At 48.7% G+C, this 20566-nt stretch overlaps 1 protein-coding gene across 1 annotated transcript in view; it reads right to left on the bottom strand.

Annotated features, from left to right (window-relative positions):
• Positions 1–20491, bottom strand: part of LOC106887754 (F-box only protein 6-like) — a 60533-nt gene extending 40042 nt beyond the window's left edge. Inside the window, exons 1-2 of the mRNA XM_014941469.1 lie at positions 20391–20491; positions 16442–16579 (exon numbers count right to left, since the gene is read on the bottom strand). The gene's annotated coding sequence lies outside the window, so the exon portion shown is untranslated. The remainder of the gene's footprint in view (positions 1–16441; positions 16580–20390) is intronic.
• Positions 20492–20566: the final 75 nt, after the last annotated feature.

Below are 20566 nucleotides of genomic sequence, written 5' to 3'. Positions count from 1 at the left end.
GAATAATGAGCAATTCATTTGAAATGTAAAATAAATAGGTAAATCTCTAGTGAGCTAGCAGAATAAGTGGGATTCAGCTGACATTTGGTGATTAAATTAAACAGTAATGACCTCATGAATAATAGGCTACAGGATTGAATTTGGAGGGCAATATTTTCTTAAGTGGGGGGCAGAGGGACAACATACCCAGTAAGAGGCAGACTACACTTTAGGTGTATTTTCAACGCTTTGCATGAACTCCCCACTTCAGAGGAGCTGCACAGCCCTGAGGACACAGCCCTCCTCTGCAGGGGTAACCAAAGCCCTGCTGCCTCCGAGAGCCTTAGACAAGTGTCTTCAGCAGCAAGAGGATCCCCAGTCCCAAATAACTAGTACTTCTGGCACAGGCACAGAGTGGCCAAGGGGTGACCAGAGGGGATTCCTTCTCCTAGCAGGCAGCTGCAGCATTAGTTCAGGGCACAGGCAGGAACACAGGTCCTACTGCTCCCTTTTTGGTGGGGAAAAAGTTAAAAAACAACAACAACAAATAATTGGGACATGCAGCAGAGCATCCTTCCTCGCCAAGCCAACTCCTGTGCTCAGAGACATCCACCTTCACCTGTATTGTGCTCCAGCCCTCCTGTGTCCCAGCCACCTGGGCACACATCCTCCTCTCCCACATCTATTCACAGCAAATGCAGGGCCAGGTTTTCTAGTTTTTCTCTCCCTCCCCTGCCTTCAGCTGCTGGTATTATGTTGGTATTATTAAAGGATTATGTTATCAGGGCTTCTAGGGTAATGACAGCTGCTGTTTCTTGACCTGCAGTTCTGAGCTTGTTCTTTTACTTATCAGCTACAGACAGAGCTGTCACTGACCCCCTGCTGTTATTACGAGCTAAATCCACTGGTGTCCCAAGATGCCTTCCCCAATCTGCTGCTGGCCAGCTTCTTCTCTAAAAAGCAGGGTCCCAGAGGATACGGGGCCAATCTCTCCTTTCCCAGCCAAAACCCTGGCAGCCCGGGGAAGCAGTTGATTCAGGGAGTTAATTTCTTTGTTTGCTTCAACTTAGTAATTGACCAAGGAAGATGTGAAAAGTGAAATTTCATCTTGGCTCAAGTCCTGAAAATCCTGTTTTGTATCAAACCAAACAAAAACAAATAAAGACTTTGTTTCAAAACATACTTAAGCATTTGAGAAAAATACAAACACTGAAACTTAAAATATTTATCTTCCTGCCTCACTTCACCCTCCAGACACCAGCTTTGGCTCAAAACTTCACTTCACAGCTCTGCTTGGAAAAGGTCTTTAGCCATTTCTTCTGTCTTAGCAGCAGCAACCCAACCCCTCACACTCTAAGGACAGTAAGCAGCACTCAACCACAGCAAAGCCACTGTCCCCTTCCAGCATACAGCCCCCCATCATTCACACCACCAGAGAGACAAAGACACCAAAGGCAGCAGGGAACCCCAAACCCAGAACCTTTTTTGTTGTGGCAGCTACTACTGGGCTACAGACAGATGGCTCCTGCCCTGTGAAGCTCAGTATTGCCAAAGCAATGTTTCATTTAAAATCTGCAGGACAAACCACAGATAATTTGGTTAAGAACTGTTCCCTTTGTTAATGCAGAACAAACTTGCTGGTCTAATAACTTTTCCCCCCCCGCAAATCAAAGCTAAGTAGAAGTGTTGCCACAGGCCAATAGATTGAGAGCTGGGAAATAAATCAAGATCTACAGAGATATAAAACCTAATAATTCTATTAAGACCAAGTTAAGACAATTAAATACTGGTGAGACATCAAAAAGCTAAGTAGCCTGGAGAAGTTGATTTTATAAATGATCCAATTCATTTAAATCTATGCCCTCATAAATTGCATTTCACTCCTGCTACACATCTCAAGCCCCATACTGCTCTCGCCAAGAGGCACACAGTCTCATGCCCTGCTAAGGGAGTCACCCAGGAGCACTGCTCCTCTCAATTATTCTTCATCATATATCAGCAAGGAGTGAGCTGCATGTATTTGTAAATAAGGAAGTTTGTAAAGGCACAAACAATTCAACATTTCTGATTCTCCTTCAGAATCAGAAGGAATATAAGTGTCAAAATACTTTGCTGGTCTGTATTATCATTCCCTATGCATCTCTCCTCTTGACCTTAGCCTCTCTACGCCTCAAAGCTCCTACCTATAAACTAGGGAATTATATTTCTCCACAGGGATGTGATGAAAAAGACAGGTAATTAAGGCTTGTAGAGGCACTGGGACTTTAACATGGAAGATGCCATGCAGAGGCAAAGGACTGTCAGAAGAAATACTGAGTTTGATTAGAGCAAGCATCAATCCTGGGGGCACAGATGACCCATTCACCCAAATACCAGCAGGGGTCTGGATCCAGCCCTGGATCATTTGGAAGGAGTTTACATACATATAGTAGAAGAGGAAACTGGACCTTATGTTGCATGGCTGGTGCATTTAACAGTGCTCAGCAATTATTCCTCCCGCTGTACACCAGGCAGGATGCCCTTGTGAGGCTGACTGAGCCTAGGATGTTTTCAGCTTTTATATCCAGGCAATCTGTCCTGTCCCACAGGGTCACAGCGCAGCTCTGCCCCAGCCACCCAACTCAGGGTGCATGGTTGAAGAGCATCAAAAGGCATGCCCCCATGTACCCACCTAGCCCACAGCCTCTGGACCTGCCAGGAACTGAAGATCAGCTCTTCCAGTTCAGATCCAGACCACCACTACTGGTGTTGGCACTAGGATAAGCAGCTGCAAGCCCTCTTCCTCCTGCAACCCAAATGCCTTTAGAATAACCAGCAAAGGCAGCTGCACCAGCCCTCAGCACTCTGCAAAGCAAAGGGCATTCCTCTCTCCTATCGCACTAGGACCAGAGCTATCTCTAGCAGAAGAGAAAGTAAGTTATATGAGCAGCACCAGTCATAAAGAAGATGAAAAGGATTTAACCACACAGCTCTGTACAAAGCAAAATCCCTGCAACATAACTTGTCGTAAAGCCTGGAACAGCCACACAGCTGATCCCCACACATCTCCTGCTCACTGCGGGTAATGCCACAGCCATTGCCTTTGCAGGCCTCTCAGTAAAGCTATTCCAAGCTAAACCCCAGCCACAGCACACTGGAAAACAATAATAAAAAAACAATTCATACCGCTAAATCCCTGTACATCATCTCCTGATGCTTCTGCTGGGAGACCGGCAAATTTCTGCTGACCCAGTTTGTTCTAATTCACAACAGCTCGGGAGAATAGGACAAGTAACACAAATTAACAATGTGACATAACTCACCCTCTCCTATCATCCCCCTCCCCTCCACTTCCCTCCCACTGCTCTTTCTTCAGCCTCCTTCTCTCTGCCTGACTAGCCACATCTTCCTTCTCCCCTGTCTTTCCAGGTCTGTAGGTTTACCTGCAGAGCCTCAGAGATTAAGAGCCCTGACAAAGAACATCTCTCATCATCATGAGAAAAAGAAAACCTTTATCTGACCAGCAGAATGAAACAGATGAAAAGCAAAGGCATTAGGAAATATTTGGGCTCAGCTGTGTACGTTTATGGGAGGCAATTCCAGAGGTGAGCCTGGGGTTTCCCTGAGCATCTTTCCCAGAGACCCCACCACCTTCCACCCAGGCAGAGAGCCTACAAGCTGCAGCCAAGGGGCAGGGTAATTAAAGATGCCCTGGGATTTCCAGCATGTGCTGGATTCGCTGGGGTTGCAGATCTCAGAAGAGAGGCAGAGCTTCCAAGACAGCCATGGCCTTGGCACATGCCCAACAGCAGAGTCCCACGTGTCCCCAAAGGTTAAGAGCAGGCAATGCTTTCAGAAGCCTTTATGCCAAAATGTCAGCAAATTCTGCATCGCCAGCCACCTCAACAACAGATAAGAACACTAATAAAATAAAGAGGATAATACACCTGAACCAACACCTAGTAAAAAAAGAGGGAAATTTAATTGGAGGTGTTGTCTGCAATTCAAATGTCAAAGGAGAAATCGTTCCTGTGTTTCCTGCTGTTCACAGCCATAAACCAGCAGTTTCAGGGGCTGTGAAGGGGCGACAAGGAAATGTCAAGGAGGCACCTGGTGTTTCAGCTCCCTGCACTCCCCGGTCCCTGCTCTGTGGAGTGGACAGACGCTGCCCCAACAATCCTGTTCAAGTCTGCATTCCCAGAGACTCAGTCAACAGCTTTGCCCACAGGGTGACCAGGGTGCTGCCAAGGACGAAACCAGGCTGGTTTCATCCTGCCACATGCTTTGCAGCACTCCAGCTCCTGGGTCTGTCTATGCCTCGCTCCCACCACACCACTGGGCACATCTCACCTTCGCTCAAAACGTACGACTTCATCCACAGCTCATCTTCTCTACAGACAGACTCTCAGTAAAGACAACATAGCCATGCACTTCAAATTACGTGCAGTGCCACAACATCCACAGGAACTTTCCAAAACCTGCAAAAACCCACCAGACCCCAGGAAGGATGCGTGTGTGCGGAGCGAGCTCGGCAGCAGCAGAGGCAGCTCTGCAGGAACTCACACAGCAGCTGCCTCACCAGCCAGCTCCAGCCCAGTCCCCTTCCCCAGGGACCCGTGTTCTGTGCTCGCACAAACACGCTGGAGCCAGCAAAGTTCAGGGCTGGGGCAGCTCCACTAACACAACCATGTTCTGCTCCTTAGTGAAGGTAAATCAAAACATTAAGGTCCCCTTAAAGAAATGTCACATCCTGAGTGGTTTTTCATTACTTGCCCGCGAGCTATCGGTTGTTTAGACAGACATCCAGCTTCATTTGTTTACAGTGGTACAACCGGAGGCATATTTCTTTTGTATCGATGACTTAAGTTAAACCTCTTATTTCTTGAACTTTCTCTTTTGTGTATAGAAAATGACACTTGCTACATTAATACACAGAATGAATTCAGTTTTGTGATTGCACAGAAGCATATTCCCCCTTCCTCCCCCCGCACCACTGTAACACTCCCACGCAGCAATCACAGTGACAGTGGAATAAGGGCCTTTTGTTCCCACAGATAAACTTCACCAAGGGTTTGTACGCTGGGCCCCAACTCAGAGAGCACCCAAACCACGTGCCCGAGGGCATGGATTGGAAAGCAACACGGGATGGGGAGGAACGCTGGTGGAAAGGTTGACTGCACCATAACCAAGGTCACAGCGCTGCATTTGTTTTTAAATGATTGACTTGCATTCATGTGAGTTGTTGAGGGCTACAGCACTGAAATGCACGTTAAAAGTGAGTAGCTTTGCAAATCCTCTGCTGAATGATCACATGTATTTCAACTTAGAAATGAGCTTAAATTGCACCAGTTTGGAACAGCTCCCAGCCAATCTACTGGAGATAAATGTTTTGATTAAACTGAAGGTTTGGGTGATTATTTTCAGGGTGGAAGGGATTTATTTTTTAGATTCAGTTCAAGAAAACCCAACTTCCAAAAAAAAAAAAAAAAAGATTATTTGACTTCCATTTGGAACAAAATCACTTAAAATACATGTCTCAGTGTTTCCTGTGAAATTCTCTTTCACTTCTGACCTACTTGAATTTGAACACCTTGCTGGCTTTGCTCACATTCACCCACGCGCTGCCTGCAAAGCCTGGTGCTTTGTTTGAAAACTTTTGCCAGGAAAGCTAAATAGGTTACAGCTGAGATATTTCAGCTGCAGAGATACAGCAGTGGAAGTCCGAGGGGCCCCAGTACAGCAGCAAGAGGGATCAGACACAAATATAGCTGAGCCTACCCACAGAAACATTCAACGTTTAGAGCAAGCTCGCATTCAGACCAGGAATAAAAACTGATTCCTTTAAATCACATCAGGGGTCGGGAGGGATGGAGGAAGATTTTCTCCCCTTCAAGTCATTCTGACCAATGGGCAAGAGCCAGCATTACTGGATGCTCCATACATTGAATTTTAACAGTAATATGCACACACGCTCTCACCTGGCAACTACAGCAGAGCACTGATTGAAGCCTTTGCCTCCCTCACCCCACAAGACAGCAACCCTTGATTCAGCAGCGGAGATGAGGGGCTGGAGCTCAGCTCATCAGACAGGAGGTCAGGTCCCAGGTCCTCCAGCAGCGAAGCCGCCAGCCAAGTCCACACCAGAGCGGGCCAACTCCTGTGCTCAGCTATTGTTCTTGCCCCTTTTGGTGTCTGTTCCTCCTGAAGCAGGATCAGACTCCAGCAGCAGCAGCGTGACAGCACGACACCTCCCGGGGAGGCCTTCTTGCCCCTTTTGGTGTCTGTTCCTCCTGAAGCAGGATCAGACTCCAGCAGCAGCAGTGTGACAGCACGACACCTCCCGGGGAGTCCTCTCCCCCCCATAGAAGAGGTCACTGTCAGCTCTTCCAGGGCTGCCAGCCAAGAGCACACCCCACACAAAGCTCTGCACCACTGAAGGGAAAAGGCATATTGTTTACATGAAAGCCTGGATCAGCCTTACATTTCAAATGCTTTTGCTCACTTTCAACTGGCTACGAAGTTTTTTCCCCTTTAAAAGGGCAGCTGTTACAATAGGAACCACCCCAGCTGACACCAAGCCAAACAAAGCAGGCTGTATGTGCTTAAAGGTCTGATTCCCACCAGGCCCCAGTTCAGGTATCAGACCTCAGCCTGGCTCTCCAGCAACACTCACTGTAGCAGAGCATATGCCAAACTTGGCATTTACACCCAAGCTCCTTACGGTGCCCAAGTCCTTTTCAGGAGGTTTCAGTACAGCTCCCAGCAGACCCTTCCATGCCCTGAAGGGGAAAATCACAGAACAAGCTTCCCTGTCCTTCCTGCTTCACCTCAGCACCGCAAGGAAGAGCCAAAAGCATTTCTGATTATACACAGCATTTGCAAAGCTCAAAGCATTGTTATAACCTATAACTAAAGTGTCCTGTTCAGCCCACAAGGACATTCTCTTACGTGCTTCTAACCAGTGAAAGCTTGTTTTCAGAGGTGTCTCTTACCTTACTAGACAAGGACCTTTTATAAGCTGTTATTTGCTGAATTCTCAATCAGCACATCATTCCCTTCCAAAGCCTCACTGGAGCCTCCTGGAGCAAAGCAAAGCCCACTCCAAACAGTATATCAAGATCTACCACAAACAACCTTTCCAGCTATTATAATGCGGGTTTACATTCTGCACATTCAGCAGAAACTGAAGGTTACGGTTATTAAAATACACATACATTGTCTATTTAGAGCTCTGAAAGCTATAGCCTTGACAGTTCACATGCAGTCAGATTCTCATCTCTGCTGCACCAGCACTGTGCTGCTGCCACCCTAAATTTTAGTAGAAAGCTTCCCAGGTTTGCCCTGGCATAACAAAGATCAGCCCCTGGTTGTGAAGGGAGACAGAATAGACGCAGGTATTTTATTTATAAAGCCTCCCACTCTCTGCCTCCCTGCAAATCACATATCCTGCCAAGTCACTGCACACTGAAAGCAGAATTAAAATACAATAAATTATCATAAGAAAAAAAGTGCTGAAACCTCATCCTCATAACATTTTCACAGATGAAGACAATTGAGTACAGAGGATCCAATTAGGAATAAAGAGACAGGCTCAGAAGAACGATAGCACTCAGGGAAGCTAAGTGGCCTTTTGGAGGAGGGAGCAGCCTCTGAAGGTGAGACTGTCACCACAAGAAGCAGCAAGTTTTGGGTCACCTGCAAGTGCTGGGGGGCTAAGGGAGGGGAGCTTAAGCTTCGCTAGAGTCATTCCAACAGTGAAATCCTGGACACCCCCAAGCAAGAGGGGGAGCTGCTTCATCACTGGCTTCCCTCGGTGCAGGATGAGGCCACTCCAGGTCAGGGCTCTGGGCCAAGACTGAGCCAGAGCAGCTCATTCCTGGCTGTCCCACCTACCCTCAGGACACGCTCAAGACAGATGAAGAGCAGAAACGTTCTCACGGCACCTCCTTACGGTGACAGATACCACCTAATAGTATCTTGGCAAATTAACAAAGCAGAGTCTGCTCAGCATCTCGCCTCCCTGCACGACGAGCTTTATACCTCTGTCCCCGGCCAGTCGCATCCACTTTGAGTGTAATCCTTCAAACCAGCTGCATCCTTCCCCTTCACAAGGGCAGCAGGAGGCACAGGGGAGCCCTGATCTCAGCCAGGCCGGAGGGGTTTCCAGAACAAGTAATAACACCGTAATCACAAGGCATATTGCTCCAGTGGCAGGTAAAACCCCATATTAAAAAAAACCCTCTTGCGCATCCCACTTGCCCAGAACCACACCAGGGGAATGTGAGTGCCCTTGAAAAGCCTGTTATCCACCTTGCACTTAAATCACTCTGGAAGGCTATTCCTCACCCAAGATAAATAGCCCTCTACTCAGCAGGGCATCACAGTGTTTACAGATTAATTTTTTTTTTCCTAAAGAACATCTACTCCATAAAACAACAATTAGCTGCGCTCTGAATTTATGAGTGTAATTTGCACTGCTGGTAAAGCATGGGCAGCCGTGGCTTTCACGCAACGGTAATTGTCTGCATTGCTGTGAGGGAGCCAGACCAAGGCACACTGCTGGCTCTGTGGGGTTTGCTGGAAAAAGGAGAGACTGTTGTCCTTCACAGGAGAAAACTTCCACCACTTTCACAGGGGCACAGGGCACGCACCGGCACCATTATTGCCTGCAACGACACAGTGACCACCCCAAAAACATTCCATTTGACCTCCACTAAAGAGGGTGGTGGGAGAGATTTTGTTGTTGGTTTTGACTACCACATTAGCTTGGGTTACACCAGCAAGAACCAGATGAGGCAACAAGGACCAAGCAAAGGGAGAAACTAAACATTTCAGAGAAGCAACAGTAATTAAAAGAGTTCACATAATTTAGAAATGAAGGAAAAACATTAGGAGTGGTGACTCCCCCATCACACTACTTTCTTAACTAAAAGTCACCAGAGTCCGATAAGAAATTATTACCTTAGAAACTTAAATGTCTCCAGGGGAAACACAGGTATTAGAAGAGATGAGCCTTGCCGGACTTAATGGTGTTTTCACATAGCCAAGACTGCTAATGAAAGTGAACTCATTTACATATCCAACCACTCAGCACTAGCCTGTGCCAACTAACCAGCAGTCTCCTCCTACAAGAGATAAAAGGGCAAAAGCACCAAGTTTCCTTTCTGTTTTTCCTTCCCCCCTCCCCACCCCAGGCCAGGTTTCCCAGCCACGGCAGCAGCGCGATGGTGCAGGCGATCGCCTGCTGCCCAGGGCCAGCTCTGGGGTAGCAGGAGGTTGGATGGAGCATCCGCAGATGAGAGGCAGGTTTAATGTTAGCCCGAGAGCTCGTGAAGCCAAGAGGCTGTTTCTAAATGGAAAGGAAAAAAAAAAAAAAAAAAGGCTTTCTAGTTCATAGCTGCAAGGTATTTACCTTAATGTTAAATGACAATTGCTTGCAAAACAATATTCTAGAAATTCCCCGGAGGCATTAATCAGAGGTTGTATCTCACACCGTCACCACGTGTGGAGAGTGACAGATACTTACAGATAGCACCGCGGGGCAGGAGCTTTCATTCACAGGCTGCCAGCAGCAAAAGCATCAAATTCCCATTTGGGTTCCTAAATTGGAAGCCTTCGTGGGTCTACACCCCAAGCCTTTCTGTGGGTTTCTGGAGACAATGACTGAATCATGAGAAATCAGAGAGGTCTGTTATCAAAGCCCTTCTGAAGCCGGGTGCTCCCAGGTCCATGCCCTGGGTTCCCACAAGCGTGGTGGCCGTGCCAGTGAAAGGCCCTGCAGCAAATGGCACTGCCTGACTTATCACTCCCATGACCAAATGAGGGTTTCTGGTGCAGGGAGGAAACAAGTCACTCTTCCCAGCCTCCCCATCTGCAAGGAGAAATGATAAGTCTGGTTCCGCTATAGCTACCCAGGGTAACGGAGGGGTTTTTTTTGTTTGGTTGGTTATTTTTTGGGTTCCCCCCCCGCCCTTCAAAGTACCAAGCCAGCGAGGAGGCATGGGGAACAGCAGCATATGGGAGCTGAAGCCCTCCTCCCTGGCCCTCGCCACCCCTCCTGCCTGCCAGCAGCCTGCACCCACAGAAACAGATGGTCCTTTCAGGTCACAGCTCCTCCAGACTCACAGTCTGCTGCCAAAAGCAGGAAGGCAGAAATAAATAGCATGCAAGTTAATGGGAAAAAAGGAATTTAATACAGAAGACGCCAAGCTCTGTCTGGCCAGAGGAAACACCAACAAACATCATTAGACAGCCAGCACCAATAAGCCTTTCTGCTAGGAGGGTCAGGGCTCCCTCCACACCATGAGGGCAGCATCAATACTTACTGCTTATAACAGACTTTTCCTGCATCCCTCCTGCCCCATGCAAGACTCACGGTGGCCATGTCAAGAACACGTCTGCAGTGATGCCAAAGACCTCACCCTGAGGTCTTTCCAGCCTTCTCCTCTTGTGCCACCCTCCCATCCCTGCCCTGTTCTGTATATCTACCTTGAGCTGCTGCTCACCTCCACTATCACCATCTGCCTGCTTCCTCTTTCATTTCCCACCCCTCAACACCACCTTCTCTCCCCAAACTCAAGATGTGCTGCTGTATCTGCTTTCCTTCAAAATCTATACAAAATAAAATGTATTCTACAGAGATGGGGCTTTAAATCCTTATTCCCTTTATTGTACGCATCTTAAGGCATCATTTTTAAATGGTAGAAGCATGTCTACAGATTTATGTGTATCTTTAAGGTCTAATTTACATAAAAAACAAGTGCAGAGTGTTTCTTAGCCCTAGGGCACAGCAGATACAAGGAGAACACCTAATGAATTAAAAAATGTTTGGATAAAACTTATATAAACTCTTACATATGCTAATAAGATGAAAGGCTATAATTACGAGCTGAATTGTGTACTGACACAAGTAGCTCTGTGTAATAAACGACACAATTTCAGTGTCCTTGAATCCAAAATAACACACTGTGAAAAGATGCTTTCCCATAAATCTCTCTCTGTAGGTTCTTTTCAACACCTCTGGAAGCACAGGCGACGCTAAGGGATGCAATAACAACTTCTCAGTTCATATAAATTTCATCTTTATAGGCATCATCCCCTATTTAAGGGCACCTTTCCACTTCCTAAAGAGCGCTGATAGAAGGTAATTATAAACCTTATCTCCCATGATTTGGATCATGAGCTGGCATTCATAGGGCAGGTACATCTAAATGAGCTGTGTATGTGCATGGAGGGGGATATTCTCACCAAGTTTCAATATACTGATCTTTTCATCCAACATAAATTTTTAATGCAGGAGGAATTTAATTTTGCAATACAAAGCTTGGAAGCAATAGAGTTTGTGTAAACAGCCAGCCACAGGGAGACTGCACTCCACAAATATGTACTGCCAACAAAATCCATTTCCACAGCCATTTAATTAATGAGTTACTGTCCGTCGTGCTCAAAACACAATCCTCCATGGCACTCAGCCTCCCCATCCGTGGCGCCGAATAACAACGCCCAGGGCACTGCTCAGGGTGTTGCCAACCCAGACCGTGCTCTCTGTTCAGTGCTCCCTTGCCTCAGTGGCCACACGCTGCACAAGACACCCCCGTGAAGCAGGGCTCGCAGCAAGCAGCACTGCATCAATGGGAGGAAAGCCCCTTCTTCCCTCCCGTGACCTCAGGCAGGCACCTCTCTCCATCACAGTTACTCCACAGCAGGGCAGGGACAGTAACTCCTCATCTCCCAGAGGAGGAATTCATTAGCACTTCTTATGCTTCTTGCATCAGGGTGGTAAGACGCAAAAAGCCCAGTTCATCCATTTATTAACGCCAGCACAAGCCTACAGAAATGCCAACCAGGCCAGAGGAGTTGCTCCAGATTTGCTCCAACGTGACACCAGCCTGGACCTCCTGGCAACTAACAGTTGACCAAGCCGAGATATCAATTGCTGACCTTCTGCTAGCACCTCAGGGCTCCAGCCTCAGCATCCTGTGCTCATACACACAAGCCAGTCAGGCTGTCCCCTAAAGTACTCACAACATTTGCAGGTGGGACAAAATGACAGAAAAGAAAAAACAAGGTGAAATAAAGTCACACAGAGGTGGAAGCTGACACCAGAGTGGTGACAAGGCTGGAGACTGGCTCCCGGGCCAGGCTGGCAGCACACAGCCTGGGCATGGCAGCAGCAGTGGGAACACTTCCCCCCCACCTTGGGTTGGTCTCAGACTCCATACAGTCATCACCCCACTTTTAATCAATTTGGAAACATATTGTTCCCTTACAACTATAATTAGAACTCGGCTGAATATTTTTTCCAGTACTATGAACTGCAAGGTTATTTAACAATACCAAATCAATCGGCTCCCTTAATGCACTACCTGGAGTTAACGGGTACCAAAATGAAAGTTATTATACAAGAAATATGCAAAGACTGCAGTCTCTCTCAGAGTCCTTTCCTACCCCCTCTTTGCCACAGTGATGGAGACAGTCAGCACTTTTTCACAGATCAATACTGCACTTGAATGTGACCACCACTCCAATTATTGCCTCAATTACAGAGGCACGAGTTTGCACACCTACCCCTTTATTGAAAAAAAACACCACGCAATATGCTGCCCATTGAAATGGTACCTGTGGGAAATCATTAACCCACTAATTTGAAATCAATTTAAAGCCCATTTGCCTAATGACATGAGCACTGTAAATTATCTATAAATTGTTAATTTATGAGAAAATGACATCAGAATTTTTGTTTTATTAATTGGCTTTTCCAGATGCAAGTTATTTCTAAAGCTTTATAATCCATGTCTCTTGGTGAGCAAACATTAAAACCCGCTTAATAAGATGCCTTTTATGCCAAGAAAAAGAGTAAAATGAGTAAACCCGCTCTTGTGAACACTTCAGTATAAGGGTTTATGCATTCATCCTAGCAATTAGAGAAGGAGAAGTCATGGGGAGAGTGAAAAAAGGTCCTTTGAGTGTCTGTTCACGTTCTTGAACAAAATTGGTTCCAACCACATTTGCATTTTTCAGAGGCAAAATTCCTCCGAGTGCAGAAACCACCACCAGCCCAGGTCACCTCTCCCATCATCCTTGTGCCTCCTTGGCAAGGACTCAGCCAAGCACAGACTGAGCTAAGAATCTCACCTCTCAGCAAATATTTGAGTGACAAACTCACTGCCCAAAGCATTAGCAGGAAATGATTGTCAAAGTCTGTGTCTGGGGACCAGGTTGTGATTTCTTTACCGATACGGAGGTATTAGAGACTAACTTTTCCTGACAGCTTCAGTACATCTACTCCTAGTGCGGGAACACAGAGCCCTTCTTCAGATTGTTTTCTTGTAATATGTACCCAGGTCCACAAAAATTAAGTATCTGGTCAACTGACTCCTATTTCAGTCTCTCACTCCAGTTAGATCTGTATCCTTGATCTCTCATGCAATACTCCAGGTCCTGAATTTCCCTCCTGCCCCATGCAGCTGCTGGGGAATTGCCTGCACACCCATCCGCAGCCACCCACAGAAATCAAGTCCATGCAATTTCTCTACCCCATGGTAACTAAGCAACGTGACTGCAATTTTCAAATGCCGGTATCTACCAACAAAAATACAAGTGGGAAGAAATTAGGGTTTGATTGACCCAGAAAGCAAATGCACCTGAGGAAAGGGCAGCCTGCTCCTGGACAGTCACTGGGCACAGATTTATTGCAGATGAGTTTCTTGGTCCCAGCACTCACCTTTATTGAACAGTCAGAAATAAAATCTTCAAGTGCACCATGACCTTGACAGGAATAAAAAAAGGGATCACAACGATTTTTGGCTGCAGTCTGATGTCAAGCAAATCCTTCAGCACTGGATTCTCCAGTTTCAGTACAATTTTGAGGGAAAAGACAGCACAGGAACAAGGTAACAGAAGCTCAGGAGAGCTTTGCTTCAGAGCCCAAATTCCTACCCAGGAGGTCTTTCCCAGACCAAGCGTCCAGCAGAAACCTGGAGATGACCAGGCCAGGCTGCTTTCAACTATGTCTGGAGAAAGGCAATTGAGCCCCAAAGCTGGCAGGAACACTGCTTGCTCCACCATGGTGCACACACACCAGGCATGGGGTAAGCCACCTCCACTCCCTCTTTTCTCTTCCTGATGTTTTCAGGACCTGAACCAAAAATCCCCCCAACCAGCATGAGAACTTTCAGGAGTACATAAATGAAAGCTCCTCTGTGCAGGGACCAACTACCCCTGTGCTTGAGCAGCAGCCGGCACGCACAGAAAGCTCATTTTTTGCCAAAATAGAAAGCTGCAATCTCAAAGCTCCCCTCTTCCATTAATGCTCTATTTAAGTCTGTCTTTGAATCTGTCTGGATCACAAACCCACCCCCTCTCAGCAAACCCCCTTCCCAGACAGCCCTCCCCCTCTTCTCTGCTAAATAGATACTAAAAATAAATATATACCAGGGAGAACTTGTTGGGAAAAAGAGGACTGGGATTTTTTAAAAGCTTCCCCCTCCTTCATCCACTCCATAAACACACACATCAAAACAGAGCTGCTTTGTTGTTTGCTCTCACGGCTCCTGTCCCTCCACCACCATTCACTGCCACAGCTCCTGCTGGAAGAGTGCAAGGCTGGGAATACCCTTCCCCAGGGACACCCCAAACCCCGCTGCCCCTCTCCTCCAGCAGGTCAGGAGCTGAATGGAAGTGTGCTGAAGGAGAAACCTCCAGATGAATGCTGGCCCTATTCCCCGATCCCCTAGTGAAACCAATCCAGTCGGAAGAATTCCTGCCTGCTGATATGCTAATATTTTAAATGAGCTTTAATTGGTTTCCCAACACTACCAGTGTCACTCGCACACCCGGCGCCAGCCCTCATTGCTGTCAGCCCCATTGTGCTGCATCTGCACCCTGCACAGCCCAAACAGAGGAGGTGCTGGTTCCTTTGGGTCCGTTCTGCTTGTCCCACTTGTACTCTGAACACATTTATTATGGTGTAAAAAAATCACAGTACCACCTGTTCTAATCGTTTCACAGTTCCCATTTAGAAGAAAACACCCTTGGGCTGGGGGAGAGCAGATAAGAAAATCCAGCAGTCCTTGTGCTGGCTGATCTTAAAAACAGCATGAGGGGAAGGGTGCGTGGGTATGTGTAGGAGCTGGGTGAGTCACACACCATCTTTAGCCAACGAGCATTGCTCTGCGGCTCTCACAGAGCTCGGCCCAGGAGCCCATCCATATCTCTGCAGAGACCGAGCTGGAGGTAACGTACCTGCACAGGGTTGAGCTTTGCTGCTGCAGCTGCTCAGAAGCAGAGGTGGCTGATTCAGACTGTCTCACCTCCATTACGCTGAACACAGTTCCTCAAATTTTGTGCTGGCATTAAATGAGCGTATCATTTGTTCCATAGCTCTGCTCTGAGAGGCTATGGCTCACAGTTCTCCACGCGAGTCACTTGAAGCAGCAGGATGATGTGCCTGTCCCTCCCCATAACCCTCACTTTCCTCCATGGCCCTCTGGAGGACTCTGTCCCCACTCCCCCTCCTTCAACTCATAAGCTTCCCCAATAATGCAGCCCTGCTTCAGGCTGGATCAAAATGACACTGTTCGACCTGTACTGCCTTTTAATCAGACAACAGGCAACATTACCAAGGGCAAGAGCTCTGCAGTGTTCCCAGGGAAGACACCGGTTGTCTTCAGCTCTTGCTACACCCCATGTTTTTGGCCAGCACCTCCTCCTCTCTCTCTCCCCATATTTTCTCCCCCGACTGCAACATCCCTCCCAGCTCATCCCTCCTGGAGAGAAGGCAGCATAACTGATAGCCTAACACAAAGGCTCTTTCAGTTAAGGCTCGGGAGAACCTCAACAGCGTCTCTCCCCAGGTACAATGTGAGGCCTTGCCTAGAATCCTAGGAACACCTTGGGGTTTATATTTATTTTGTAGTGTGATCATCAAGCAAGACAGCAAAGAGACTCGTCACCATCCATCATGAGCTTCATTGTTTAGTAATAAGATGTATTGCCCCCTTGCAGCAAAATAACACTCTAGCCAGAGCTCCCATTTGTTATGATCTGGCTGACTGGGACAGCTGTTCGTGTCAATGCTGTAAACACTCCATTTGGAGCAGAGACAGCAAATTTTAAGTGGTAATAAATGGGAGTGCAGGCTGCCGAGCGCACGCGAGGTTAGTGGCTGGTCACTACCAGCCTTCCCCAGCCAGGCTCCTTGAGCATCTCCAGCCCAGTGCTGGCAACCATCAACCCTCTCCAAACACACAGCAGGGAGTGTGGCCCTGCCTGCAGATTAGTCCCAGCTCTGTCCCACATGTCCCCCCCAGCACCCAGTTAACTCTGCTGGGAGGTGCACAGCACAGCCACCATCGCAGAGTGCCCCCAAAAGCCAGCTGCTGGCCGGGCAGGGAGGGTTTGTTATCGGAACCAGTGGGGTAAGGCAGCTTTATTCACTCAGCAGGAAGGGGGTCAGAGCAACAGCGCTGGAGGAAAAACTTACTTGTCTCCATGCCTCAGGAAGGAGCTGAATCCACTTCTCTGTAGTTAAGTTTTATTAGAAACAGCCTCAGCAGATCAGGCAGCAGAGATAAGGTTTTCTGGAGAGCACCAGCAGACTTCAGTAGTACGCAATGATAACCTGTGGAGAACAGAATTAATGCTTAGCTGGGTGTCTCTGACCAGGTGCTGGTGCCCTCTCTGCCGTCCAGGGTTAGAGACATGCTCTTATCTCAGGTTTATGACCAGCTGCACAGACTGCTCAGCCCTAAAGCTCCAAAGCAGCAAAGGGCCAGCAAAACTCAGCCTCTGGCAGCAGCTAGAAGGTAACAACTGCATACTGGGGGATGAGAGATGAACCGTCTCCAGACCAGATGCCTAAACACATGCTGGGGCAGTTCAGAGCACTCTCTCTCCCCACATCAGCTGCACTGTCGTCAGTGTAAGCCAGGCCCCAAGGAAAGAACAGCCTTCCTGTATTCCCAGTCCTGGGACACTGCGAGGATCCCGCAGAGGAGCAAGGGCAGCTCCTCTGCAAAGCAGCCTCAGACAATGCAGCGTCCATCAGTGGATTTCACTGAGGTCGCAGCCTCACACATTAGACACAGATGTCACCTCCATTTTCACATCAGGAAAAATAAAGCTTAAAGACATACAGACAACACACTGGTAAGAATTCACGATTTATCATCACTACATCCCAGGCATCTCTGGGTTTACCCTTTGGCTCCCTTAGAGCAGCTCCTTTGAGAGGTACATGAATACCAGAGGCAGGGGACAGGTCACACCTATGTCTCTGACAAACTAGAACCCTCAGGAAGAGTGCAATGGTTTAAAAAGAAAATAATTAAAAATCAACCCGCCACCCACTGCAGCCAGCCTGAGAAACTGTCATGAGGAACAGTTTACCCCCAAAAGAGCATACAGTGGGAGCACCGTGCACCATCCAGAGCTAGCTCAATAGCACCTGCAGGAAAAAATAAAAATCTGTCTACTTTTCACAGAATTCAACCAGCCCTCCCAACTGTTTCAGCTGTCTGAAGGCAGTGCTGTGTCACCATGCCAGAGGGAATGGACTGAGTCTTAAGATAGAACGGGTAAAGACAGCAAACATGACCAAAGCAGCACCTCACCACCACCTTCCCTTGAGCAGCCCTGCAGTTTAAGGAGCTTCTCTTGCCAGAAACTTCCCCCTCTCCAAACAAAGAGCTGGAAAGAAAATCCCACAGGCAGCAGATCCTTCAGCACTCTTGGGCTGTGTCTCATTCAGGGAACGACCACAAGCCCAAGCGATACTCAAGGACATGAACAGCCACTGTTTACCCTCCAGTGACAAAACTGTATTGTTCATCAAACACAAACTCCTTGAAGCAAAGCAGAGCAGCTGTGGCAGGCCCCAGCAAACTCATCGTGCTCTTGAATACCACCAAGGGGACAGCTTGTGGCTTTCATCACCCCCCACAGCATGGACCTGCTCTGACAGGCAGTGTGCAATGCTGAGACAACAAACTTTGGTCCAGACTCAGCCAGCCATTTGTGAGCAATTATCTCATGCACTGACTGCTTGATCACCTCACCTGCTCATTTTGCCAACTCCTTTGTTACTCTGCAAAAAGCTCAGGCCATTACACATTGGGAAAGGCTCTCAGCCAGCCAATGGGTTTGGGAATGGGTCCAAGTGAGAACACCCAAGTCCCTGTTGCCTGCCCATATGCCTCTGTCCAACACAACACAGCCCTGGGAAGCTCAGCGGGACACAGGCCACCAGCTAGAAAGGGTTAAAAGTCCTAGTGTAGATGAGCAACCTTCCCTTGCAGTCAAACCTGCACTTCTCACTCAGCACCAAGAGATTCAATTGAAAAGGTCCTCAAAGTTTAAGAAAAAAAAAGCACCTCCACACAACTGTTTAAAAGCTCACCCTGAGTTTGCCGTGCCCCAGGCTGAAAGGGTCCCATTCCTTCTGCATCTGCACTTTCTGGGTTCAGTCTGGTAAGGGAAATAATCTCAGATCACCTCATTTCACATGGGAACTTCTTAATCACCCAACACCCATCACCTGCAGTGCTCTGACAAGGCTGCAGAGCTCGTAACTGACGAGGAACAAGGCATCAGCACCCACACCTGTGGCTAGGATGAGCCTAACACAGAACACAAGCTAACAAACATTAAAGTAAAGCAGTCATGAGGTAGCAAGAGCTTCTTGCTTTCCTGCCAAAACCAGCCAAGCCACAATGCTGTCAGTGCCACACTTCAGGTCACCCCTTCAGCAAGTGGATGTCCTCACACGCACCCTCATTCTGGGGACCCCAAGACTGCCACGTGCTGTCAGATCAGCTCCCAAAGCAGCACCACAACCTCTCCACTCACACATAGCCTCTCTTGGCTAATCCAGATGCATATGGCTGGTCCATACCTTCTCCCTGACCTTTTTCACCCCTTGGCAATTGCTTCACAACCTCCTTTTCCACAAGCAGAACCTTTCATGTTGAAGATGGAGGACGTTTCTACTGCCTGCCTAAATCACAAGCTATTTGTAATTTAATTCAGCCTCCTCCACTTCCCATCACAAGCAGCTGATTTCAGTGTTGTTTACCAGCTGCTGCCTTTCAGCCCAGCCATGGCTGCGCCTCCCTGGCAGATTAATCCATCCCCCCAGACTGACACGTGCACAACCCCACCCAGCAAAAAGGCTTCTCTGCTTCAAATCTGGGTTTGAAACCAAATCTTTGGCAATTTTTCTCACTACAGCCCAATGCACTTGAGGCCTTTTTCCTGTCCAGGCTCCTTCACTGTTTTTTTCTCTGCCAAAATACCCATCAAGGTGCTGACCAAGCTCCCTGGCCCTTCCTACAGCTTGTTGCAAGCAGCAGTCTCAAACATGTTTTCATACTGAGCTCCTGGGGCAATAAACTTGCTCTAACTTGAGAGATAGGGAAAAGAAAAAAGGCAACAAGAAATAGGCATCGTGGGCCAACACTGAGAGAGACGTGATCCACAAACCTTCCAAGTTCCCACTGTTTGAGGCTCACTTGAGCTCCTGTGCTGGCTTACAGCAAAGCCTGGCACCCAGCCCCTCCAGCTTCTGTTCATCACCACCCCCAGGCCCCGAGGAGCACATAATAGCTGAATAAACAGCCACCAGGGCACAAAAAAAAGAGCATCCCAGAGGCACAGCTCCCCACGGGTCTGCCAGAGCTCTGCGCGCTGCTTGAGGAGCCACTAAGATGTGTCATCTGCAGGGTGACAAATTACCGGGGAAGGGAAGAGAGTGAGTCATCCTCTTTGACTGACCTTTGTGTCAATCACCGGGGGAGAAGACTGTTCCCCAGCTACTCAGAAACCGATAATGAGCCCCGCGGGGCTGCACGGGGACCAGCCCCGGCCGGGGACCAGCCCCGTTCGGCGCAGGGCAGGGCGCTCAGAGCGGGCGGGTGCCGAGAAAAGCACCGAGGAGCAAAATCCGTGCTCCTGACTGCGGGGGGGAAAAAAATAATAAAAAAAAAAAAAGCAGAAGACCCTTGTTTACATGAGCACGGCTGAGGCAGGCGGTGGATCGGCGCAGGGCAGGGCGCTCAGAGCGGGCGGGTGCCGAGAAAAGCACCGAGGAGCAAAATCCGTGCTCCTGACTGCGGGGGGGGAAAAAATAATAAAAAAAAAAAATCAGAAGACCCTTGTTTACATCAGCACGGCTGAGGCAGGCGGTGGAAAAGCTCCCTATTTGTGTGCTAAAACCCCTGCAGCAGCGCGGAGGATGGACGGGGCACGGCGCTAAGGGGGGAGCGGAGGGGACGGGCCGGGCCGGGGGGCGGCCCAGCTCCCCTCACGGAGCGGCGGAGGGCGGCACCGCGCCGGCGGGGCCCTGAGGGGACAGACCCCCAGCTCCCCTCCCTCCTCCAGCAGCGCTGCCGCGGCCCCCCATCGCCACCCCGCCACGGGGGGGGGTGTCCACTCACCCCTGGCGACGTCCTGCCGTGTCCCGTCGTGTCGCGTCACCCGTGTGGCGGCGGAGGCAGCAGCCTCCCCTCAGCGCCCCCCCCGGGGCTGCGCCTTAACGGCGCCCGATGAGGTAACGGCTGCACCTGAGCCCGCCCGCGCGTGCCAAGGCCTCGTGCAAAGGCCTCGTGCAAAG

Source organism: Calidris pugnax, unplaced genomic scaffold, assembly GCF_001431845.1.
Source record: "Calidris pugnax isolate Ruff unplaced genomic scaffold, ASM143184v1 scaffold82, whole genome shotgun sequence".
NCBI classification, from domain to species: Eukaryota; Metazoa; Chordata; class Aves; order Charadriiformes; family Scolopacidae; genus Calidris; species Calidris pugnax.
This window is presented reverse-complemented; position numbering and strand designations above follow the sequence as displayed.